This window comes from Corapipo altera, unplaced genomic scaffold (genome assembly GCF_003945725.1).
Source record: "Corapipo altera isolate COAL_440 unplaced genomic scaffold, ASM394572v1 48b, whole genome shotgun sequence".
NCBI classification, from domain to species: Eukaryota; Metazoa; Chordata; class Aves; order Passeriformes; family Pipridae; genus Corapipo; species Corapipo altera.
Genome location: NW_020884884.1, coordinates 12349569 through 12376032, shown reverse-complemented (window position 1 = coordinate 12376032; position 26464 = coordinate 12349569). Strand labels below are relative to the sequence as shown.

General features: G+C 39.7%; 1 protein-coding gene across 4 annotated transcripts in view; it reads left to right on the top strand.

The window, feature by feature from the left end:
• Positions 1 to 26464, top strand: part of DAAM2 (dishevelled associated activator of morphogenesis 2) — a 202105-nt gene that overhangs the window by 26344 nt on the left and 149297 nt on the right. The window contains exon 1 of one of the 4 annotated variants that reach the window (XM_027641234.1): positions 18668 to 18686. The exons of the other annotated variants lie outside the window; for them this stretch is intronic. The gene's annotated coding sequence lies outside the window, so the exon portion shown is untranslated. Of the gene's footprint in view, positions 1 to 18667; positions 18687 to 26464 lie in introns of those variants that run through there. 4 annotated transcript variants of the gene reach the window in all.

Below are 26464 nucleotides of genomic sequence, written 5' to 3'. Positions count from 1 at the left end.
ACAAAGAATTAGAATATACAGCAATAAAATGTCCTTATCTTTGTGTGTGTCTACTTGCTTACGCATAACCTGGTGTGTATAATAATATTCTGCTGCTCTTGTGGAATAGGAATTTGGGTTTCCTTAATTCAAAGGCTTTTAAAGGAATGAAGGTATTATTTTAACTAGTTCAGTTCTCTTGTGAGTAGAGAAGGATCAGAGTTGCCAATTTTCCCTCTGATGCAACTTCTGTTAAAACTTGATGTTTCCGTTGTGACCTGGTGCTTTGGTTGTGCCTTGAACAAGGTGCTTCTGTCTGACTGTATTCCTGTTACTTAAAAATCACTTGCAGTGGAGTGGAAAGATTTGCAGATTTTGAGTCCTTAATGTGAGGCATGCTGGGCAAAGCAGATTAAAGGAACTGAATGACCATATGGAATGCAGTCATTCTTACTTTCAATTATTATGCCTCATTGAAAAGTTTAGAGTTCTACTACCTCTGCTGAATCAGTGGAATATGTGAACAGAAGTCAACTTTTAATTCCTGCAAGAGACAGTTAAACAGTTATTATGGGCCAGTGCATCCTTGTGATCTTAGTAGTTTTTCAGGAAAAAAATAGCCACTTCTTTATACTCCTTAAGGTTCATAAGACATCCAGGTATGAATGGCCCTTTGAAATGATTTACTAGATCAGAGGAAGGATTTCCCTCTTCAGTTCCTCTCCGAACTAGCAAGCATTAGTCAAGTGTCTGACTGCTGTCTCAGTAACTTACTGAGGAATCTCTTTGAATTCCCTTCCAGCACACTGCTCGATGGGACTACTCAGCTGTCCACTGTGTGAGGTGCAGGACTTGCTGAACCCCTGTGCAGTAGAGCAAGTTCATTGAGAGTGATAGAGCTATCAGACATTCTGAGACACATCTGAGCCTAGCAGATGCTTGCCTTGGTAGGAAGCTAATTTGTGCATTCAACGTGTGTCTCCTCCACCATCACTGATGTTCAGCTAAGCTCTTAGCAGTTGCATCTCCTCACAATTTGTCTGAATTACATGTTTAATATGGTAGTTGAAGTTGTTTCAGTTTAATTCTCTTACTTGCTTATATTTCAAATTAAAATCTTTGCTTGACAAATAGAGGAGACTGTGTTTCATATGCCTGATTTGATTTTTACTGTGTTGTATGGAAATTCACTTCAGTATGTGTTTTATTTTGCTCCCAAGTGTTTTGCTTTGAGTTACTTTGTACCTGAGAGTCAACAATGTAAGTCTGTCTGTGGCTGATGCTGAGGTCATACAGTTAACTCCTGCAGAGTTCCCAAAACTGTAGCTTAATATGACATGTGTGTGTGATATTTAAAATGTAAAGGAATCCTCCCCCTATATTTATGCCAAATTAAAGAAACTGAGCTTCCTTGAATAGCTTTTTTCATTATAGACCACTAATCTTTTTTCCTGCCAGTAGATACTTAAAATGTTGGCAGTGCTATAAATTCTGTGCCTTGCAGCACTTGTCTACTACTTGCTTACACTGACAGTAACTCTGCTAAGTGAATCTACCTACAGTGAGACTCATGGTTACTTAAATTGCTGTCAGTTTGGTTTCTAATATAATTTGTTTTGGTCACTGTTTGGAGAGCTTCAGGTTCTTGTTGCTAATTCATCTTTGAGCATCTTATCATAGTCTACTTGATGAAGCCTACTGCAAAATCCTTCCTCTTAGAATGTTTCTGGCTTCATTTAGTGCCGGTTACCACAAGTTATGAAGGCTTGTGATGCTGACATAACTGAGGTGAATCTGGCCTTATTCTGTGTTGTAGGTAAAGCTTCTTTTTGCCTTATGTAACAGAACCAGTATCCCAACTTAAAACCTCAGTTTCATATCAAAGGCTCACTGTGCTGATAACAAAGCACTGTGCCTTGTCCTTTGATAACATAGTTTTTTGCACTGAACAGTGACAGATGTGATTTTATGCCTGATTTATTTGCCTGGTTCTACTTTTGCAATCATTTGGAATTCACATTTTCCATTACACATGGGACAATTTTATCCCTACAAGTGGAAACCTCTCAAGGTGTTGTCCTGTGCAAGATCAAAAAATGTTAACTTGCAGAGAAGGTGAAGGAAAGTAAATAAGATTTACTCTAATTTAGCTTTGAAGGTGGATATGGAAAGCAGTTAATGCAGGAATGCGTTCCCCAAAGAATAATTTCAGTGGAGTAGATACATCTATGCAGCTAGTGCTGACTCTTCCAGGGGGTCTACATCAGATCTGTCAATGCTCATGTGGATAAGCATCCTCCAAAGAATTTATTTTCATCTTCACATATGTACATCAGTCATCTCGTGTCTGAGACAATTGATGACTAAGCAGTTTCTTTTCTTGTATGTAGTTCCAAAGTTCTTTTCTTCTTAGCCAGATTCATCCTAATCCTTGAAAAAAGATCAATCTCTCCTTAATCTCCATCTATTATTGAGAGTATTATTTCTTAAACATAAAAAATAATGAAAAAGAAGTCTTTAAAAAACTTTTAGGCACTCTACCATTTTAGTTATACTAACAAAAACATGGTAGTGACCTAATATATCATTAAATTATCACATTTAAATACTGCATTGACCTTGCCAGCCAGTAAACCAAAGCAATGGCGAAATCCCTTTTGTTCTCTTTGCTATGCCCTGAAACCTGTGAAATAATCTTCTGAGCACTTAGCAAAAGTATATATCAAGTTGATGTGTTTTGTAGCATGAAAGAGGTAGGAATTTTTAGATCCCTAGGGACAAAATAAGGCCCTGCTGAGATCCCCTCCCACTTCCTTTTTTTATAATCAGATAAATTCAGGAGACCATGGATTGTAAAGTTTCTATATGAGAAGAAAAAACAAACTGGCAGCTGTCAGTACTGTTATTTAGTAAGGGCTACACTTCTCAGTGCCTTCATTGGAAAGAATAAGTTTTATAATCAGGGCTGTTTATTACCATCTTATCACATTGTCCCTTTGAGGAGGGGGTGGGTTGTGGCGTGTAACTGCTTCACAGTGCAACTGCTGAGTTTTGAAGTGGAGCACAGAGTAAAAGCAATTCTGAAGTCTTTTTCTTCATCACTTTTAGTTTCCTGCTGTCACACATTGTTCTGTTTGAGAAACATGACATGGTAAGAAATGTGAATGGGCAGAAGGAGAATCAAATAATGAACTGTCTTTTATGCCATGTTGTGTACAATGCAATATCCAGGGGCATCAGGTAGGCTAATGGCACTCTTTGCAACTGCCTTTCCCAATTCTTTTCACTTGTGCTTCACTTTTTTTTTCAGTGGGCATTTTGTTATTTAGCCAATATGACACATTACCCTGAGTGTGGGTCTAGCTCTGCAGGCCTCTTTCTAGATGTATCGAGATATACCTGCAACTTTACCTACCTCTTTTTATTAACTGGCATGATCATATAGTTCTGTTTATTTTTAAATCCTTGAAACATTGTAATTTTATTTCTCCACAAGAATCTTTTCCAGCAGCTGATGAAACCCATACTCGTGCCAAATGAAAAGCTCGTGTTATCATTTTCAGTTAATTAAAAAAATAAACACCAAATCCCTTACAGCAGTGGTTTTATAAATACTGTGTGTGTATGTGAGCATGTATGTGCATGCCTACACCAGTGCTTCACTCTCATATTGGCAGCTTGTGCCTTTGACAGCAGACTGGGAATTATTCTGCACTTTCAGGTTCAGGACTTGATGCAGGGATACAGGGGTGGATGAAGGAGTTTGTTTGTTTGTTTTAGTACATCTTACAATAGCTGAAAGAGATCCAAAATAAAGTAAAAACTTTAGTGTTTGCATCATAACAGCAAATTTTTTGTTGGTCGAGTGCTTTTTTCTGTTTTGGTTGTGGGTTTTTTGTTTGGTTGTGGGTTTTTTTAAAGAAAACATACAAAAGGCTCAATTTTTGTCTTCTGGTAGGCAAGCAAAATAATTTTTCTGGGAATTTAATACTTTATAAAAATGAACAGTTACTTGATTAAATGTGCCAAATTTGTGTGTGCTAAAAGGCAGGAAGCTGGGTTTGCTGGAATAGAAAGGTGCACTGGCAGGTGGGGCTGAACTACGTCTTGGCACCCACATCTATTTATTAAGTGCAGATTGCAGTAAGCTGTAGGATTATTGTCTTCAAAAAAGCTTGAACAGCTTCATTGATGAGTTAGGTTTGTTTTGCTTTCTTTTTAAGAAGGTAAAATTAATTTAGTTTGGGTGAAAACTGTTAAACTGACAGACCTGGACCACTACAGTCCCTTTGTTCAGTCACAGAATAAGTGATGCCTTGGACCATGGCTGAGTCGGCTCCCCCAGTGCTGCTCTCTAGCTATGTGTTTTAGTCGTCAGAGGATCAAACCCAAAGTTTAGCATCTTTCTGTTCAACTTCATTTTTTTGGCCAGCATCATCAGATTGCCAACAAGGGCCTTACTAGTTAGATTTGGGATGGCTGCTTCTTGAATCTGTTTAGGTTATGCCTGCAGAAGTCCTTGTGTGATCTTTTTGTTTCAAGGGACAAATAGTGTTGTGGCAAACTTCCTCGCTTATCAGAACGGCCTCGATCAATTCATTTCACGTGAACAACAATCAAATGGGAATGTTTTTTGTTCATTATCCAGAATGGATTAAGCCTAGTGACCTGGTGGAAGGACATACTGTATTCCATTACCAGCCCTGTGAACCGTTCAATCGCCAGGAAGGATTGTTTCAGTATTCCACTTGCATTACAAAGTGTTGTGCTTTTAGGCTCTGCATTCTTTTCCTGATTCAGAGGCCTTTTGGAAAGTTGCATGTGGGCTAGAAATCAAAGACTATGAACTGCAGATGCTTTCTTTCAGGCTGGAAGGTGGGACAGAGGGACTATGTGTGAAAGTGGAACAGAGGTCTTGTAGTACCTGCAAGGATGTGTATTAACTGTAGTACAGACTAAACCTTTTGGCAGGATAATGTATTTAAAAAAGAGGTACTGTTTTTAAACAGTATGCAAACTTTGTATTCTTATGTTTGTATATGTTTTCTTGCCCCTTTCCCTGAAACTTAAACAACAACTGTCTTTTAGTCATATTCTCTAGAAAAAAAAAATCTTTTATTTCTGTCTATGGAGAACTTGATTGTAAAAGTATACATTTGTACTGGAAGCTGTTTTTCACTCTTTGTGCTGGTTATTTTTTAATGACACACTACTCAGGTTATAGAGTGAAACTTGGCCAGGTGGTTCCAACTTTCTGTTTCTCGTTCACTTCCCTACAGTTCTTTCATTGTCTAATACTGTACAGTGCTTGGATTGGAAGCCCTGCAGGGATTTATTTATATTGAAAAACCTTTTAATTTTTTTTTTTCACTTAAAAAGATATCCAAGAACAAACAATGAGTTTTAGTGATGTTAGGTTTTAGTCAATCATGTTGTGATTTTGCCAACTATCCAATGTCATGTTTAAGGTGGCTGACTTGTAGGTGAAATTAAAATGGAAAAATGAAAACATACTTCAGACAAGTTATTTTTCCGTTTCATTTATCTTTTCAAGGCACCTTAATTAGTTGAAAAGAAGGCAACTATTGCAGTGCTTCAACTTTGAGCACAATAGGGAGAACAAGAAAGTGTGACTGCGAGGGTTTGGAGACTTATATTCATGCTTACTACTTTGACTTACTTCATATCCCAAGGCACAGTCAATTAAAATAGCTCAGAGTTACATTTTCAATTTCTCGGCCTGAGAACAAAATTACATGAATAGTCAAGCATCTAATGTGCAAAATTCTTGAGGAAAATATAGCATCTTGTACCTCAGAAATATTTGAACTCTCTTGAAAGTCTTGTCTCTCATCTTTACTTGGTTATTAGCAAAAGTAATTTCATATTTCAGAAGAACTTATTAATCTGCACAGGGTGCTGTAAGGTGTTTTAATTAAGAGAAACTGTTTTTTAATGCCCTTGCATGTTTTAACATTATTTCTTTGGGAACCAGAGCAAAGATCAACAGGACTGGAGTTCTAGTACAGGGTACTTGCTATATGTCTGGTTTTACAATCCAACCATTAAGTTGTGACTTTTTCTTTCTGAAGTTTTATTTAATTTACAAACCATCTTTGATTCCAAAAATGTGATAGACCAACATGGGGCCAGTGCAGCATTCTCTGCACTCAGAATATCTTGTGGGATAGCAGTCATAGGGAGCTGGTGAATTACCAAATAGATCTAGTGACTCTGCTCCTGAGGACCATTTCATATGGAGTACAGATGAAAAAACAACAGAACAAACCAGCACCACCAAAAGAACTTTCTGCATTAAACACTGATGTTCTCTTCTTTTTTCTCAAATGAAAGAGATCAGATATGGTAAACAGTCTTGGTGTGTGTGGAGAGGGCTGGATAGCTACTGCTGCACAACAATATGTAGTAAATGATGTGTATTTATGAATATGTATTTTGATGAATAATGGATACTTGTAGGTATGAGAGGGATTGTTGCTTTGTAGTTGCACAGTTTGAAGGACCTGAGCTGGACTTGATTCTACACATGGCTGTGTGTGTAGAAGGGATATACATGAAGTTATCATGCTACTTGCTTTATTGAGCCCCTTATCCCAGTGTCTGAAACTGTGATTTGTTATGCTGTGATCTGATCCGAAATAGAACCACAACTCACTGTAGCGGGTTCTTTCAATCCCCTGGGAATGTTTGTCTGGCTTAAATGCATGAAGCTGAAATGTGTAATACAGAACTGCAGCTTATCATGAAACTGAAATGTGTAATATGGAGCTGCAGCTTATAGATCAACACTGACTCCACTTGTGGGAATGAATGAATACCTCATGTTTGATGTGCTACAGGAGAGTTCACAGATGACTTCTTATGTTACAGTGCTATATTTTTTATGCTTTTTCAGCTTCATAGGTTTAGCTTTTTTCCTGTGTGTAGAATAGGGTGGTATTATCGTGGTCTTTTCAATATAAAAATAGAATGTGAAAAGATTTCTCCCTGCTGACTCTTTTTAATGCTTTCTGAGACTTCTTTCCAGAAAAATTTCAATCAAGTCTGAAAAAGACAGGTGATTATTTCTATACCCATCACACATTTCACAGCTAAAAAACTTCTTTGTTTCGCTTGGATTTTTTCTGGATGATTTTCTTTGTTAATTTTCTCACTTATCTACCTCTTTTTACAGTTCCTTTGACAACTTTAACCCCTGAATGCAGGTATGTGAAGATAATTTCTCACAATGTCGTCAAATGATTGCATGATAGGTGAGAGAGTTCAGTTTCATACTGGTCTTTGCAGGTGGTCATGAATATCACAGAACTTTATTCCTGTTTCAGTCTTCCCTTATGATCCAAATTTTTACCTGAAAATACATAAGTACCTATAGATGAATAAATGCCACTCAAAAAGCTTCCATAAATTTACTTACTAAAGAAAACAGACTCACCCTTATTCTATCTGCCTCTCTAACATTCCAGTTCTATTGTACCTTGTCTGTTTTTGCTTCATTTATCTATCCTGTCTTGGCTAAGCATAGGATGAGCTATGCAAGACTGAAAGAGCCCTCCCGAATCACAGAGTACAGCATTTCTGTACTTGCAGGAAATTATGTTGCAGGATTCCCTTAGTAAATTTATCAATCTCTGTCTCAAAATTAAACAGCTTTTGCTCCTATTGCTTCCTATTGGGAAGCCGTTCAAGAACCTCACTCCTCTGATGTTTAGAAATCTGCTTCTAATTTCCAAACTGAATTTGTTCATAACCAGTTCGTGCCCATTTGGTTTTGTGCCAACACTGGTCTCTAACTGTAATAGTTCTTCCCCTTTCTTATAATCCTCCTGTGATCTAAGAGAATTCTTGACTTTCTCTCCTTCTGTTTTTCCCTAAAAGGGAAGATATTTAAAACTGTGCTTCTCTTCATTATGTTCTTTATTATCAGTGTCATTGTGCCTTGGTTTGGTAAAACCTTCAGACTTGAGAGCTTTTTAATCTTTCCAGTCATTTCTCAGACAGAAGCAGGAAAAGGTGACTGCATTTTCCTAGACAGAGAGTATGTGTAACTTTTTGTAAACTCTGAGGCCAGGAGGGTGAGATGGGAAGAAAGAAAACATGGCCTGTATATTTCTGCATCTGTAAAAAGTTTTAACTGGGGACTTTGTGAAGGATGACTTGGGTCGGAGGATCTGATGCCTGAGATAGGCAAAAGCATCGATCCATTTCTATCATCTAGTCCAGCTCTCCCATTGCTCTGTAAAAACCTGCTTGAAATGAGCCAGCTGATAAAACTTTTGGAGAGGATGCAGCTTACGAATGAGTTTTTGAGGGCAACTTTCCAGCTGTTTCCTCAAAAGGAATGAGGCAAGTGGCTCCCAGAGCCCCAAACAAATGCCTGGGATCTTTCTTCCTCAGAGTGTGTGGAGAGTTCCTGAGAAGAACTGAGAGACCGGGGGCTGACGGAGAGATGAAGCCAAAGGCCTGTAGTGGGAACCTCCTGCTGTCAGGATCCCACGCTAAGCTGCAGCTGAGGGCGGGCATGGAGGGAAGCGAGAGCTGAGTAAGGTTTGCTGTGACCTTGATATGTTCCCATGCAGCTTCTCTCTCTGGGCAGTGCTCGATGGCATCATTTACAAGATTCCTCAAATGCCCTTAAACTCAGTAGAAAAAAATATATAGTCCATTCAGCATGCTACTCTACTTTATACTGTCCTTACCAGGATGCTACTGGTCTTAAAATGTTAGGATTGAGGATGGATGTCTCTTACAAGAAAGCTTTTTATTTAGCTGAATATATCAAAACCAGGACTTTTTGCAGGGAAGTACCAGTCTCAGTCAAACTGTCTGAGGTTTAGGGTGGAATTCTGGGGCAGGAGGACAAAAGGAGGAGAGGAGGGAGAGCCAAAACAAAAGATCTGTCTCCTGTATTAGAGAAGATGGTAGGTAGTAGGTAAGCATAGCAGATGGTGTGAGAGTAGTGTGACTTATGTTCACATCTATCACCTTAAGGGTGAATATGGTGGTTCTGAGCTCTTCTGAAATTGGTGTCTCTATTTTTCTGTGTATATTAAGCTATTTTTGATTACCAAAGAAATTTCTCATCTGCATTTTTTCATGAATTTTTTCATGAGCACTTTTTCATCTATACCCTGGTTTTTTGTCTCTGCTGCTCCTGCAGCTAAGAGGTATGCACACACAGATAGGACAGCTTGCTGTATCCTGCATTCCTTGTATTGCCCCACTGCTGGGAGTTTACCAAATAAGATAACTCAGAAATCCTCCTGGAATGAAGATACTCAGGACTGGTGCAAAGGAATACTTAGGACTTGTTTGCTGATCACTAACTCAAAATAATTGCCGTTCCTCTCCTCCAACAGATCTATTTAAACAGCCTTAATAATTCATCGCATGAGGTGCTTATGCTCCGATGACCATAATTAAATATATTAAGTGTATTTAAAATTGACTTTGATTGTATTCAAAGAAGCAGAACCGGTCTCTTTCTTTTCTCTTCCATCCTAATCATCTTCAGCAGGAAGAGTCTTAAGTTTACAGGTAACAAATGTATCTAGTCAGTGTCAGCATAGGCCGAGTAGAGCCGGCTGTAGATGTCCTGTGCCTGGGAGATTTTTCAGCATCCAGTATACTCTTCTGTTTTACAACAAGCCTATGTAGTCACTTATTGGTTCTTTGTTAATTTGTAAAATAGGGATGGTAATTATGGGCCCTACTTTAGTTAAAAAATAGGCCAGTTGAAAATCTTTCACTTTTTTGGCTCTATTCTTATGCTCTGATTGCCTTTTTCGAGTCTCCCAAGATGACAGAGAAGTTACATTAATTGTAATATACCCATACCTCCATTCTCTCATTGAAATTATGTGGCAGAACTGGGCGAGGATGCCTGACTGAACTCCCTGTATCCAGGCACTCCTCCCATGGAGGTAACCCAAGTTTTGTGCAGCTCCAATGGTTCCGTTTCAGAAGGCACAGTGAAGACTGAGCCCTGTGTGCAGGCAATTGGTGCTGAAGGGGTTCTTGGGACACTGAAAAAGAGGAGAGTGAGTATGCTGTTGGTGCTTGGTCAGTACTTGCAAGGACTCAGGAGGCTGAAGTTCAGCCGTACACCAAAATGTGGCTTCCTGGGGCATCTAATAAAAAATCAATAAACAGTCCCTTACTGTTCTGTCGTTTTGGCTCCTCACTTGTTGCACAGAAACTGAAGAAGAGTCGTGACAAGCAAAGGTTGCTCTCTGAGTTCTGCTGGTAATTCTCATTAAGCTCTTTGGTCAGGATTAGTTCTACTTTCTCCCTCTGGAATCCTGGGGAGAAGGTTCATACTGGACAGGCAGAGCTAGAAATAAATGTGCTTTTAAAAGGCCATATAATGTCCATAGAAGGAAACGGCTGCATTCAGCTTATAGGAATGACAAAATTCTTTGCTATTACCTTCCACCCACCCACACCTCCCTGGCAAATGTGATATTGGATACATTTAACAGGTTCAAATTTTGAGGGCCTGATGATGAGCATTCCTGCTGTGTTTTCTTTAATTCCTGAGTAAATGTATACATATGTGATACCCTGAGTGTACTGTGCATGGTACTGTAAGCTTTGCTTGCAAATGCAGCTCAGTTGTTTCTCTGATTGTACAGTTGCCATTCATTCAGAAGGCCAAGGCAAATGACCAAAATGACCCTTTTCCAATGGGCACTTCGAGGAAGAAACAGACTGGGCACTGATCTCTTCTCTCTGGTAACCAATGACAGGACCCCAGAGAGGTTTAAGTTACATATCAGGAAAAGGTTTTTCTTGGGTTCTGGAACAGGCTCCCCAGGGAAGTGGTCACAGCAGCAAGCCTGTGTGAGTTCAAGAAGCATTTGGACAACACTCTCAGGCACATGGCGTGATTCTTGGGGTATGCTGCTGTGTGGGACCAGAAGTTGGACTTTGATGATCCTAGTGGGTTCTTCCAACTCAGGAGATTCTATGATTCTAAGAAAAGACATGCCTGAAAGCTCCTAGGTGTATGGCAGCACTAATTCTGTTTTGAAAAGTAATGTAGTAGCTGGTTGCAGTGATATGAGGAAGAAAGGAAAGCCTGGTCTTAGCAGAAAATAAATACTTTTTCATTAAAGAGTAATGATAGCATTCTGTTGTGTTTATTTTTGTTTGGGGGTTTGTTTACTTATTTTTTTACCATCTAGCTCCTTATACATAACCTGAACATAGCCTGAGCAAGAACCTGATGGTTTGTTTAAAAGACCAGCATCTCCATTCACCAAATCAAGATGTAGTGCTTTAAACTGAAAGGCTAGTTAAGTTGTCAAAAGAGAGTAATATGAAAGTTTCAGTGCTGAAGGGGCTTTCAGTTACAACGATGTTTTTAGTAGCACTGTTTTTAGACTAGGTTGGGGTTTTTTTGCCTCTCTGATATTAGCAGTTTAGAGTCCACGTGATTTTTGTCCTTATTCTGAATAAGAACCTTCTGCTAAATGATTTTGTCCATGCCCTTCTTGTTATCTTACCCCGTTGTGTGTTTGAGATATAGTCATGGGAGCTTTTTGCACAGCTGACTGCTCGGTCGCTTCTGACGTGCTTCCTGGTGACAACACCAAAGGCATTCAATGTTTGTAAAAGGTAGGATTGCCCTTGACTTGTGGGCAGCAGTCAATGCCAAGTGTGGAGTCAGAATGGCCACACCTGTTATCAGGTATGAAGACAGGAAAAATCTCATGGTGGATCTTATGCAGGACTATATTTAATGTGTGCTGTATAAAGACTACGCCTCTGAAACAACTGAATTACACAGTTAGGTGGGAAATAGACTGGATCTATTCATGGTGGCGAAGGACAGAGTTGGTTGTCAAACAAAGCTGGCCAAAATCTGACTCTGCTGATATGCTTTAGAGCTTTGCTCTGACTATTTGTTATGCAAGACAGAAATTTAGCTGTTTCAAAATTATTAACTCCTTGATCAATTATGTATGGGGTGGGATAACCCTCACTACAGGCCAGGTGCCCACCAAAGCTACTCTGTCACTCTCCTCAGCTGCACAGGGGAGAGAAAATACAATGAAAGGCTTATGGATTGAGACAAGAACAGGGAGGGAGCACTCAACAATTACCATCATGGGCAAAACAGACTCAGCTTGGAGAAATTAGTTTAATTTATTACCAATCAATCAGAGTAGGATAATGAGAACTAAACCCAAATCTTAAAAACACCCTCTCCCCATCTCTCCCTTCTTCCCAGGCTTATTTCTACTCTCAGTTTCTCTACTTTCTTCCTGCAAGCAGCACAGGGGAACATTCATCACACATTGTCTCTGCCGCTCCTTTCTCCTTAGGGGAGGACTCCTCATACTCTTCCCCTGCTCCAGTCTGTGGTTCCACACATGGGAGGCAGTTCTCATGAAATTCCCCAGTGTGAGTCCTTCCCATGGGTTCTTCATGAACTGCTCTACCATGAGTCCCCTGTGGGGTCACAGGTCCTGCCAGCAAACCTGTTCCAGTGTGGGCTTCTCTCTCCGTGGGTCTACAGGTCTTGTGAGAATCCTGCCCCAGCATGGGCTTCTCACAGGTTTACAGGCTCCTTTGCTCTGGCATGGGGTCCTCCAGGGGCAGCAGGTGAATATTTACTCTACCATTACCCTCCACAGGCTGCAGGTGGATATCTGCTCCCCTGTGGACCTCCATGGGCTACAGAGAACAGCCTGCCTCACCGTGGTCTTCACCACAGGAATCTCTGATCCTGCACCTGGAGCACTTCCTCCCCCACTGCCTTTGGTGTCTTCATAGCTGTTTCTCTCGCATATTCTCAGTCCTCTCTCCAGCTGAAGTTGCTGTTTTGCAGTTTTTTTCCTCTTCTCCAATATGTTATCCCAGAGGCACTACCACGATTGCTGATGGGCTCAGCCTTGGCCAGCAGCGAGTCTGACTCGGAGCCAGCTGGCATTGGTTCTGTCAGACATAGGGGAAACTTCTGGCAGCTTCTCACAGAAGCTGCCACTGTAGTGCCACCCTCCCCAGTCCGTGCTACCAAAACCTTGCCATGCAAACTCCATACAGAGTCTGACATTCAGACCTTGTTTTTGCTTGAAAATATTTCTACAAGGAACCTTCAGCTTGCTATATGTGCTTAATATAGAAGATAGAGATCAGGAACATACATAGACAGCACTGTTAGGTTATGTAACTGGCTTTAACCTGGGTACTATTCTGACTCTTCTTGTGAAATAGCAATATTCGTATTTCTAGAAATGAACATGTTGTCATCTGAACACTGTGCAGATGGGTACAATTTCCTTAATTAAATTCTCTCACAATCAGCATGTAGTTCTGCCTGTGATCTTTTACTCATTACTAAGTCTTAATTTTTACAGAGTTTCCTTTTTAAGTGGTTTTAAAGGGAGCTCAGCTTTCCTGAGGCAGGCTTCAGTGCCACTTTCTGGGCAGTGCTTACTTGGTCTTTTCTTTATCAACACTAACTATACCCTGCCCAACCTGTCTGAACATAGTCCAGCTCTGGGTGTGTTCTGTAACTAGAGAAGTGAAAAATGATGGCACTTTATCCTTTCTTACAAATGAGTTAATATCTCTTAGTGGCATCTCTGGCCCCAGTCTGGAAAAACAAAACAAAACTAAACTATCTTATCCCAGTTCTTTTGAACAGCCCAAAAGCAGCTCTTCTTCCTTCCCTCTTGTTTTAACTTCAAACATAATTATAATTTAATTATGAACACATTCTCTTATGCAGACAGAGATAATGATGAGTATCTGGTGGTACTCCAGTCTTACCTTTCCAATGGAACTTGCAGAAGAAACTATGTACTACTGCACTCTTCAGTCCTTCTTCAGGAGAATAGCAGAGGGCCTTGGGAATCCTGGCTTGCTGACTCTGTATTTGGCTTTGGGATGAGGTAGGAGGGAATATGGCTCAACAGTTAGACCAGAGGACGAGTGATTTGGATTTCTGGTTCACTAAGTATATCCTCTGTGTTCGTCTGTGTGGTGTGGAATAGCAGTGTGTGATTCTGAAGACTGACTTGCTGCCTAACTTTGAATCACTTATCTATTCTGGGTGGGATCCAGATCTCATCAGTTAGTGCCAGCACTCTTATTTTGGCTTCTCTGAAAGTCTATACTCTCTCAGTCCATGAGATTGATTTCTATGTAGTCATCTTTTTGGGGGTTAATTTTTTATCAGTCAGTCATATTTGCCCTACATGTTGCAGATGCATGTGATATTTTCCAAAATTTGACAGTCTGTTAACATTTTTCTCTGAGTCTCCTCTTTCTCTCCCTGCAAGAGTGGGTAGACTTAAACTGGTGGACTCTATTGAATTAGGGAGTTTCTAGAATGAGAGAATTATAATACTGTAAGAAAAATAGTGAATTATTTTGAAAGCTCCCTTCCTAATTAAAAGAGTTGAAAATCATTGCTCACATTCTTTTTGTGAAGATTCTTTGTTTAGGTTAGAAGATTCAAATTGTTCTATTGAAAACTTCCACTTATCCTTGCTTTTATATTGGGTGGATACACGTGCACATGCATGTATGCACACACAGAGATACACAAGATCTCCCTTCTTACAGTTCATGTACAATTTCCTCTCATCTTCACATCACGCTGTACAGGAATGTTTGTTTCCTACCTTTTTCTGCCCAACTTAGCTACAACTTAGACATCCTAGTTGTCCAAAATGAAATTTTTAGGGTAGTCAAAATATACTTTTCGATTTTTGATACCTTTTAGCAAAAAAATCAGAAAAGCTTCCATAAACCCCAGATGTTTCAGTGTTACTTTTTCTTCCTTCACTTTTTTTTATTTTTGCATCTGTCAGCATCTGCCAGGTTGATGGAATTGGTGCACAGAGGATGTAGGGGTGACCCAGATGACTTTTCACTTCTCTGTTGGCTTCATATATTCTAATTTCCATGGATTCAAGTTTCATTTAAAGTGTCCTCACCTTCTCCGTTGCTTCCAGAAACCTTGAACTAAATTTTTCCCTTGTCATGTCACAGATATTGTCTTGCCTCTGTGGCATTTTTGTCTTGAGCTACACTCCACTGAAGTTTCACAGGCATCAAATTCTTTGCCAAGTAGTGAGAGAAGGCTTTTTAAGAGCTCTGCCTCTGAACAGTACCACAGTCTTCCCAGATTACTGGGCTTGTCTGAATTTTACAGCCTTAAAATTCAAATTCATCTCATGCACTTTTTTTCTCATAGGCTGTTATTTCTTGAGTTCCATATTTATCTGGTCCTGAATGACTCTTTCTGTCATTGCCTTATGGTTTGTCTTCTGTCTCATTCTTTCAGCTGTCTATTCTTTTTAAGGGTTGTCTTTCATTTGAACTTGAACAGCTACTGATTTTGCTTTTCCACATTTAATGATCTGATTGAGACCTCTTGAAATGTTTGTTCTCTGAGAATTTTTGGCTCTGGTTAGTCTTCCTTTATCACCTTTCTTCTTTTTCTTCTGCATTTGACATTTTTCCCAGATTATGCTTATCTGTGTGTGTATTCAGGCCTCCTGTCTGAACCTTCCATGTAGAGGAATAGTGTAAATGGTATAGATTTGCCAGAAGTCCATTCTTCCACAGCAAGAAAATAACCCTTCACATATCCACTTGAGTGGATGGATTTGCAAAGCTTGATGTTTTAAACAGGCACTTGCTCTAGTGAACCTCATAACATAAACAGTAAGCTTACTCTTGGCTATTGACTTTAAATTCTGAAGTCCTTTACAACCAGTTGATTTGGTGACATAGCAGGTCTCTGTGAAATGATATTACTGCCATTGGATAGAGGCAACACCAGTTGATTCTGTGCCGTGACAGGTATGGTACTGAACACCTTACAGTTTGCTTTTCTTCCATCTCTAACCATTAGCATGCATGTTAGCTGATGCTGAAAGGAAGTTTATGGAAAGCAACGGCAACTTACCAGTGTAGTATTTTTGCACCACTGTTTAGAACAGGAAATGCATGATGCACACAGACAGACCTGAGCTAACTTTAGTCTGGAAAGCTAAGAGGTCAGTGGTAGCAAACCTGAGGTTTCTTGAACTTGAAAATATGTTAGCCACTTATATAAGTACCCTGACTTCTATGCAGGCTTTATATAGCTTTTGCAAAAGGCTCTGCTGTGATCTCTCAGTGCTGTTTTACACAAGAAACCTAAATTAAAGTTAGAAGGCCATGACTTAATGTGCCGCAGTCAGACCTTTTGTTAAAGCTAGAAATAATCATAGTTTCTCTTATAGCAACTGGATTTAAAAATATCTTACTTTCATATGTCTGTCTTTATATTTCTTCATTTTTCCTCTGCAGGAAAAGTCTCTTGTTCTTCTTATACCTCAGTTCCTCTGTGTGCCTGTATCTGTGCACCTTTTTGTGCACCTTGAAGCTTCAGAGATGTGAAGGTGTGTGGCCCATTGTGTCACAACCACTTTGCATTAGCCACATTAGCATTTCCCAACAGGGACCCCTTCCTCTAGTGACTCCAGCTGTCTCAGTTTCTCAATTGAAAGAACAGGAAATGCATGGAGGAGAGTTGGAAGTAAGTCACTAGAGGGTCGGCAGAGCAAAGGGGGGTTCTGCGTAAGCTTTAGTGGTCTAGACTTAAAGATTGGCAATTGGAAAGCAAAAGATGACAGAACCAGTCTGGTTCTCTCCAGATGTGCAGTTAAAAATCATGGTAATATAGATACTATTGTCCGGCAAGCAGAGAATCCAAAATCAATAGTGATAAAGCTGAAAGAGCATGGACATGAGCACAGATTTAAATGCCCAACCAGTCCTATTGTCACTGTGAAGTAACTTTGGTGTTACCACTGGACAGATGTTACATTGAAACCCTAACAATGGTAAAAAATCAACTGCATATCTTCTTTGGCAATCTTGGTCCATGTGGATAGTTCTTCAGGAAGAATCTACTATGCAGTCAGCTGGATGTCAGACTTCAAATGCTTTAACCAAGTCTGTGGTTGAGTGGTCATATACTGCTGAAACAGCCCAGAATGAAAGGGACCTTGAAAAATCATCTGATCCAACCTTTTATGGGAAATGAAGCCTAGATGAGATTACCTAGCTCCCTGTCCAATTGCATCTTGAAAACCTTCAGTGATGGGGACTCTACCACATCCCTGTGGAGGTTGTTGCTATGATTAATTGTTCTCACAGTAAAAAAATTCTTTCTTATATCATGATGAACAGGTCTTTTCTTTGTATTTAATGTCTGATTCTGGTAAACTTTTAAGGATGATCCTGTGTGGATTTTTCCTCTTCCTTTCCTAAAAATGTCTTTCACCTTTTCCAGACTTTTTGATGGTAAGAAGCTGCAGTTTTTCTCCTCCTCTTCTCCTCTCTTCTGTCCCTCATGGTAGCAAAGATCATGAACAGTATATAACTGAACTGAGTGAAAGTAGAACAGTTTTACAGTGCACATTTCTTTTCCTTAGACAGTGAAGGGTACTTATGGAACTGGATGGTCTGCAAAAATTCCCTTGATTTTGAAACCTGGTGGCTTTATGCAGGACTTTAGATTCTTGGGTATTTTGTTATGTTATCTGTCCATGATTCTTGCAGTGCTTTATCAGAAATAGTGAAAATTTTGACCATCACCTTTACGTTGTGCCTCTAAACACAAAGGCCTTAAGAAAAAGCTACATTTGCTTTACATTTTTCATAGTAAGAACATACTAATGATTTTTTTTTTTATATGACTTTCATATCTTCTCCACGGCAGCTGCTCCAAAGCTGCTATCCTCTGTAGAAGTAAGATGGAAGTGATGTCATGGCAGAGAGACTGCCATTAAAAATAGTATGACCCAGGGACCATTTGTCTTCTGTGGCATCTGATCTTGAAAACTTGTCTGAATTACTGCAGTCCAAAGGCTTCAGAATAAAAGGGAGTTGTGCTCTTTTCACTGGGCTTTGCTTAGAGGACAAAGCAAATGAAAGTGCTGCTTGTGTGACTGAGACCAATGCAGCAAGCTGGAAAATCTGATAAAACTGTTCCTGTATTTGGACTTGCTTTCAATCCCTTGATAATATATTCTTTTCCTCTCTGTACATGTGGCTAAATGTATTCAGGAAAGAATATCTGTCATTAGTTTTGCACTTCTATCTGACCATTTTCTGGCACTTTAACCCTGATTATGAAACAAGAGTTTTGAATAACAGATCTGCAAGACTGGTATAGATATTATTTGGTGCATTTTGTTTCTCAGTGTTTTAAGCCATGCATAGTGTTTCTTTCTGCTTTCAGTCTAAGCCCAAAAAACTCACCAAAACTAACCAATCCACCAAAACTGTGTGGCTGGAAACAGATTAATGAATAACTATCATCCTTTGACAATGAGGCTTTGTAGCTTCAGAGAACTGTTTCCAGCTCCCTCAGGCCATGCCAGTCTAATGTTATGGTCTAATGTTATGCTTGCCAGCCCAGGGGCTTAAGATGTATCAATATTTGCTAGTGGTAGGTTTCTGTAACATTTTATTTCTGTTGGGAGTTTCTTGCCTCTTCAGAGTTGATAGAGATGACCAAGGCATTGTCTCTTCTCTCTGCAGAGTATTTGTTAGCTGGAATACTTTCTTCTCACTACAAAGCAAAACCAGCTTTTAATTCTCTGCTTGGAATTCCAGTGGTGCCTGCTGAAAAATGCTTTAATGCCTGAGGCTCTTGTCATTCTGTTAAAATGGTGAGTGGGTTAAAAGTTGGAGGGAGAAGATGTAGATCCTATGACACAGCTTTGGATAACTGGAGAAGATAGGTTCAGTGGTTTTAGGGTCATTGAAAATCTTAGATTGGTAGCAGCAATCAGCAGGCAGAGTAGCTGTTCACATTTCCAATCCTTTTTGTCATTAGATGGTCTAGAATGCTTTAAAAAATAATTGTCTATGAATGAAGATAGATCACAGAAAAGCACTGTTTGGGTTTCACTTGAAGCACCCAGTGGATTAAAAGTATAGAGAAGCCATCCAAGACCCACAGTGTCATTTCAAAGCCTCAGTTGATGCTGTCATATACAGTGAAAGGTACATAATTCTCCTCTGTGTCTATCAGAAATTACTGGATTGCATTATGAATGCCAGAAGTCCCAGGTTATTAATACAGTGCAGAAACACTGGATAAGAGCCTGCAGAAGCCTCTGTCTTCTTCCGCAGTCATCAAATGACCTCACTGTGGTTTTGACTCTGCTGGTGTTCACAGGAACACAGATTCCCACAGATTCCCAAGATTTCTCTTGGAGGATGGTTGTCCTGCGATTAAAGTGTCTACATATCTTTCAGGGTCTTGGTCTTCATGATTTAAGCCAATTTTGGTAAACTTTCTACTATTCCTTCTTTAAAAAAAAAAAAGAAAAAAGGAAAAAGAAAAAAATCCCTAGAGCTGTTCCTGGAATATACTATGACTTCATGTCGGCATGAGGTGCCAACATGCACATGGAATGGAAGAGTAGCAAGAAAAATGGCTTTTGCAACTTGGGTGGTATTTTCTGCATGAGAAATATCACTCTTTTCTGACTGCCAAGTTATTGCACTCAGGCTCTAAATCTGTTTTGTATACAAAGCAGAGGTAAGAATTGCATGTGTGTGAACTTGTGTTTCTGCCTTCATTGTGCCTGATCAACATGTGAGTATGTGAATAAGTGTGCAATCACACTTCTGTCCTGGGATGCATGAACACATGCTCATGCTCCTCATCATGGATCTGCAAGCTTCCTAGCAGGATGCTGTGCATGCATGTCATTGTATAAACCCACAACCACATCCAGCTCTCTCTTCCTCTAAACAGTGGGAACAGACAGTTTTTATTTTGAGCAAAAATCATGTATCTGAGACCTTAAACATACTTTGATGTTTTTGCTGTTTTTAAAAATCCTTACTCAGCTGCTGTGTTGTGAAATGTGGCTCTGTGAGAACCTCCTGACTGTGAAATATGAGGGGGTTTTTTTGTTGGGTTTGTATTTTATTTTTTTTTTTTTGCTGGTCAGCAGTGGGATTTTGTGACCTCCAGCCTATATCTGTACAGTACATCTTGTATGTGTGCATTAGTGAGACAGCACAGTGCCTCCAGGAAATGCATTCTTTTGCAGTGGGCCATATGGGTAGCTTTGCATTTTTATGATGAAGATAGGAAGATAAAGTTTGTTGCTTACTCTTTTTCCTTTCTTAAAACTTACTGTGTTTTGTCCCTGCACATAGTTGAGGCATCCTAAAAGCGTGCCTGAGATAAAGCAGAGTTTAGCCCCTTAATGAGAATTTGCAACAAACTACTAGATTTAAAAAAAAAAAAAAAAAAAAATTAGACTAGTTTTTAAGTCTTTGCTGTTGCAAAAAAAAAAAAAATTAGTTAATAGTAAACATACCAGCCTAACCCCAACAGGTAGGAAGCTGAAGTAGTTTTCAACCATATCAAGATAGGACTAAAGCAAATATAATAAAAAACCTATCCAAGTGCATGCAGTCACTCATCCTATGTTTCTGGCACGCGGAGTTCCTAGGACATCAACGTGAATATTAGAGGCTTCTATTGCTTTAGATAAAGGAGTAACTTGGCTATTACTTCTTCCTACTCAAACAAATACAGGTGCAGGAAGGAGAGAAATGTTCACATACTAAGCCATTATGTTTCATAGGAAATGGGTAATTTATGTGGAAACCTGGAGAGTCTTCCTCAGTTCAGAGGAAGTAATTAGTACTGTAATGGTGTAGAAGGCTGTTTCTGGATTGTATCTTACAAATATTACCAACTGTTGCTTAAAGATAGATAAAAAAGATTACTCCATAGCAGATGATAGAGGATCATGCTATGCCAACTTTGAGAGGAAAAAATCTGAGTTCTTTGCTGCTGCTTCTAAAGCTGTCTTGACTGACAACCGGTTGCCCACCTTAAGCATACACCTGTGTAATTTGTAGGCCATTTTGTTCTCTGATCATTATTTCAGCTCCATTTCATCCTCCTTTCTTCAAATATATGCCCTATAGAGAAACTGCTGCCCCCAAACTAAAAACTGGGCTGTCAGTCTCCCACCTAAATTTGACTGTGAATAAGAAGTAAATAAAAACCTTTTATTTCAGTATCCTTGCTCTCCCATCCATGTTCCAAATGGTATTTTGCTGTCTTTCTCCTTACAAGGGCAATGCTTAAATCTATCTCTAGCTACTGGGAAAAGTGAGCTTTCTGTGGCTCCATTTTCTTTTCTCTCTTTCTCTTGTTCTCTTGTTCTCTCTCTCTTTCTTTCCCCTTTTTCGTTTTCCAGTTGTATAAAGGGAATATTTTCAAACCATGCATGAAGTGAACACAGAAAACCAGAACTCGTAGTTCTCCAGGACATCCCTGTTTTCCTCATTGAGAGATTTTATTACAGTTGATAATCCAGGACATTTCTCGATGTATTCACGAGTTACTTGTACAGCCAAGTACAATGTTCTTCTCTGTGTTTTCTTTAACCCCTCCCTGGTTCCATTTTACCTTTTTTTCCTTCTGACTGTGGTGGGGCCCAGTATTTCAGGACCTTGCATTGGCAGCAACTTCAACAGAAATCAATATTAAATTGGTATAGAAACAGCAAGAAAGTCCTGTTACAGTAGCAAAATGTAGCAGTTTAACAACCGTGCCAAGAGGGACCAAGTAATCATTTCAGCTGGAATATTGTCTTTAATTTAAGCCAGTGCATACTCCCCTGCATTCCTTGCACAAGTTACTTGCCAGTTACAAGGGTAACTGTCCCTGCTCTCAGCTTCTGGTCAACTTACATCATGAAGAACAATGGCTTTGGCAAGGAAAACAGAAAAGCATTATGCTGAGGAAAGGATGAACTAAACTTCGTGGTGTTACATCCTCGTCATCCTATACAAATCACACTGTTTAAGATTGCCATATTTCATACTTATTGGTATAGGTAGTGTTTCTTCTCCATGTACTGGAGCCATTCAACATAGTTCCAGTCTAAGGAAAACATTTTCCTTCTCTACTAATTTTTTTTCTTTTTTCTTTTTCTTTCCCTCCCCCCAGATTGGAGAGGTCATGTTCTTCCTGACTCCTGTCCAGGGTGCTCTAACATCCTGAAGGTTACAAATACTGTTTTTCATAGACCATTTTTTTGCTAGTTGCATTGTCTGTCTTATATCTCTAGGTATTCTTCTTTTCCATGGTATGCCACAGCACATACTGGAATTCTCTGGCCTTGGAAATAATTATCTACAGTGGAGATCACAAACAGTTCATATCATGCACAATGGAGGAGCCTACTTGATGTTTCTGAGAGAACTCATTACTAAGTGAAACTTATGGGATTTGGGAGAGCAGTACCACAGTGCTTAGTTTTGTTCAAAAGCAAATTAGAGGAAGGGACTGTATCTTTCTCAGAACATTGAATAGGGTTTATGATCAGCCTGGAAAATGAAAAGAATCACCTGAACAAGTCAAAAGGAAAGTGGTGTTGATGGGAACAAAATAATGACATCAATAAAAATTACTGGCAATTGTACCTGGTAGTTGAGTCTTGATGACTGTAGGCAAATTTTGGTAAAGTTCTTGGCTGTTTTACACCTTGCATCCCACTGGAGACCAAGGGCACCTTTGAAATACTAAGTAAATCCTGTTGAAGCCAGACGTGTTTGTCCTTCTGTAAGTGAGCAAAGAATTTGGCCAGAGGCATCAAACTTGTAGCTATTTCTTAGCTTTGTGGTAGTGTAGGTGTTTTCTGGTTACCTCAGTCACAAATACTTACTAGACTAGGAGGAACATTGTATTTGAACAAGATTCCTAAATGTTTCCTCTTCAACACTATCTGATCAACTGCAATTTGGTAATCTACCAGTGAACTGGATCTACCAGTGGATCTTTGCTAAGCTGCAGAAAGAATTCTTGTGGTGAAACCTGTATCCTGCAGAATTAAGGTTGGATTACATTTACGCAAAGGCAGAAGACCTTTAGAGGCATTGAAGTACAGTGAATTTTGTTGTAGTCTGATGGGTTTGTGTGTTGGTTTTTTGTCATTTTTTGTCTCTGTAGCTCTTCAAACACTGCTTTGTATAGGAGTAGTTTTACAATTTCTAATTCTCTTTATCTGTGAAATAGGGGAAAGAGAACTCCTTTAAGCCATGACCTGAGACTAAATTCACTGATATTAGTAAAGCATTTAGTGATCCTTGGGTAAGGAGGATCAAGGAGTAAGCCTGATCCAGAATTTGAATGGTCATCAAACATGAATTGACGAAGTGTCTTTGGGTGTTAAGAGACATCTCCTGGACTTTTGTAAATGGGAGTTAGAAAAAAAAATAAATTACACCATGCAGTGACAAGTCTGTTTCCACTTCTATGAGAGAGAGTGAAAAAGAAGTTGTTGGGTGATATGCAGTTTGTGTTCTGCAAGAAGTTGTCTTTGATGATCATAATGGTCCATTCTGACCTTCATCTTACAGGAGTATCTTTCCATCAGGTGCTGGGTAATGTGGGCTGTGCATTTATCCATAAAACATGCAGTTTAGGGCTGAATTTGTGTGTGAAACAAATCATCACCTGAACCCTAAAGAGAACAACACTCGCAGGAGGCCTTTAGTCTAGGCTTGAGGAAGGAGAATGGCCTTTTGCAAGGGCATCTAATGCAGAAGGGGGAAGTACAGGCATTTTTCTGTACCTGGCTTTTCCCTACCATCTTTTTTAAAGTGTTTATGTTCTTGGAATGGATGACCTCATGGCATAAACCCCTTTGTGTATAGATATTGTTTAGTGTATAGATATTGTTTAGTGAACTCTGTCTAGTATTTTGTATTAATTGAGATTGTTCATCCCATTATCCATTTTTTCATTCTGTTACCATTCTGGGTGGTCCAGTATTAGCAGTGTTTTTGGAAGGTGTTGCTGCGAAAATGTGATCATAATCAATGGGTTCAAAGGCAAACTCACCTCTGAGGTGAACGACGATGTAATTAAGAATGCAGAGCAAGCATAGGAGAATATCTTTAAAGTCAGAGAATTTTTGATGTTTTCTCTGGGCCTGATGCCTGGCCATAGAAGATGTTGCCAATGCAGATTTGACTATTATTCTTCATAGCTAAGCCCCAGTGAGGAGCTGATGGAAAAGTTGCCACTGCTCCAAGGAACTTTCAGAGTAAACAAGCTGAGGATCTGATACAGAATTTGTGGGAACAGTATTAGCTTAAGAAGCAAAAGCAGGACTGGAGTTGTCTTTTATGCAAGAGATGTTAACACTGTTTTACCACTTGGAGGGGAAAAGGTCTAGTGTTTTACAATCCTTGTCCCAGTGGGATGTCAGGCTGGAGAAGGCATTATTGGGAGTTCCTCAAACACTTCTTATCTAAGAAGACTGTCCTGATGCATAACTGTTCCAACACACTGCTTTGGTGGAATGGAGGGTTTAGCTCCAATGTAAACACTTCCTGGTTTCCAGTTTCTTGGGAAAAATGTTTTTAATTCAGTACTGAATTGCAATTTACCCCTAAGTTCAATAGAAAGGTGGAAGTGAATATTGTGCCAGCCTCATTCCACAGGCCTGCAGGCCTGATGGCAGACACACCACAGTGGATCCCTACTGTATCTCCTCAAACATACAGCCCTGTCTCTGACTGTAGAAGCCAGGGACAAATGAATCCTGAGTAGTCTTGCTCCGGAATGTGCAACAGGGCATGCAAGCATAAGCATATCTTCCTACAGGGATAGACTCAAGATATAATGTTGCCCCTGCTCTCTCTGCATGTTCTTTTGAAAGAATGTCCTCCCATCAGGCAAAGATGGTGGTCAGGGATGACAGGATACAGGAAAGCAGTGAGGCTTTCTGCTTGTCTTTGATCTGTACCTGTTCTGCTAGTGACATTGTGTATGTGCTCTGTGCTTGCCTGGTAGTTTTAGGATGTCTGCAACAATGAGCTTTTGAATTGTTTCTGTACCTGTCAATAGTAGTCAATCCAGAATTTCAGTGGTTAACATGAAAGCATATGAAAGGCAATGAACTGTAATTCAACTTGCACTCCTGCAGAAGAATTCACCAGAAGAGTGTGTGCAGGGTGGCTAGAAAGTAATTAAATAAGGAATATTTATTATTGAAAACTTAAAGAAATACAAGGAAGGGCACCAGATAATGTTTCTGCTAACACTTGCTGAACAACAGTGAATCCAACTGCAGCTTTGTTAACACCATCTGCCATTGCATTTTAAGAAATGAAAGAGTCCTGAACTACCATAGCTGTTGCAGCACATATAATCTAACTCAGAGGAAAAAAAGTTCTTGTTTACTCAGTCAGTGCATGGACCTCTGGTGCACCTACCTTTGCCTCATCTTTACTCTTATACCATCATTTAGTGCTGGTTTTGGACAGATTATTTTATTCACTTTTCTCTTTTGCAAAATCTCAGTTCATAAAACAAACTAAAGAATGTTAACAAGGATGCTTCTCTGACAGCTGTGTGATATGCTGCTATCTTGCATGTGAGGAATATGCACGGAGTCCTCCAAAGTTTGTGTAGACACAATCTGTGTGCTTTGTGAAGACATAAAGGAATAATGTTACAAGCCTCACTTTCCATGAAAAGCAGGATCTAAGTCCGAGCATAACTCCTGCTTTGCTGGCTTTATACTCCTCTCATGCCTTACATTCTCATAAGAGCTAAGGAGTTCTTAAATAGAAATTTTGGTCTCAGCAATTCTGGGTTAGCACTAAAGGAGCTGTAGACTGAGAAGAGAGGGAGGCAAATATGTAGTAGTATGGAAAAACACATTTTGGTTATTACCCATTGTGTTTGTTTTGTAATTGGGCCAGAATAACAATAGGTTTGTTCTGGGATATCCTCTGTTCAGACCCAGACAAACGTGGCACTAATCAGAAAACACAAGTAGGTGTTCTGTGTGGTATATAAAAATGCTTTAAAGTCACTCTTCTATTTGTTTTTCATGAATCTAGGAATCACAAAATTTTTCCCTTCCATTTTACAGAAAGTTGGGGTTGGATAGTCCAGGGTTACTTGTTTAGGCAGCTGGAGAGAAGTGCACGTGTCTTTGGCACATGCATGTAAGATGTATCTTACAATGCTGCTGGCCACGGAAATTTCTGTGGGTAAATAAGATTTCTGTGTCAAGGGCTGTCCATATGGCCCCTTTCATCAGCACTAATTCCACTTAGATTAACTGCACAGCACGAATATGGGTCAAAGCCTGGATTGTTGGGAGAATGAGTTCCTGCTTGCAAATTGCTTCCCGCAGAAGTACTTGTTGGCAGCTGAGATCATAATGCTCACACTCCTCACAATAACCCACTTTGAGATGTATTTAGAGAGGGGTCTTGGCAGTCTGCTTGCTGCTTTTTCATACAAAGTGCAGGCCTTGGTTTGTAATCCCCCTAAGCACATCAAGGCAATAGCTGCTGGGCTGTCATCTTCTGACTTTATCTAGCACAAGGCAAAGCATCTTCATTTGGACCAGCAATACCAACCACTTTGGGTAACATTTTTCCC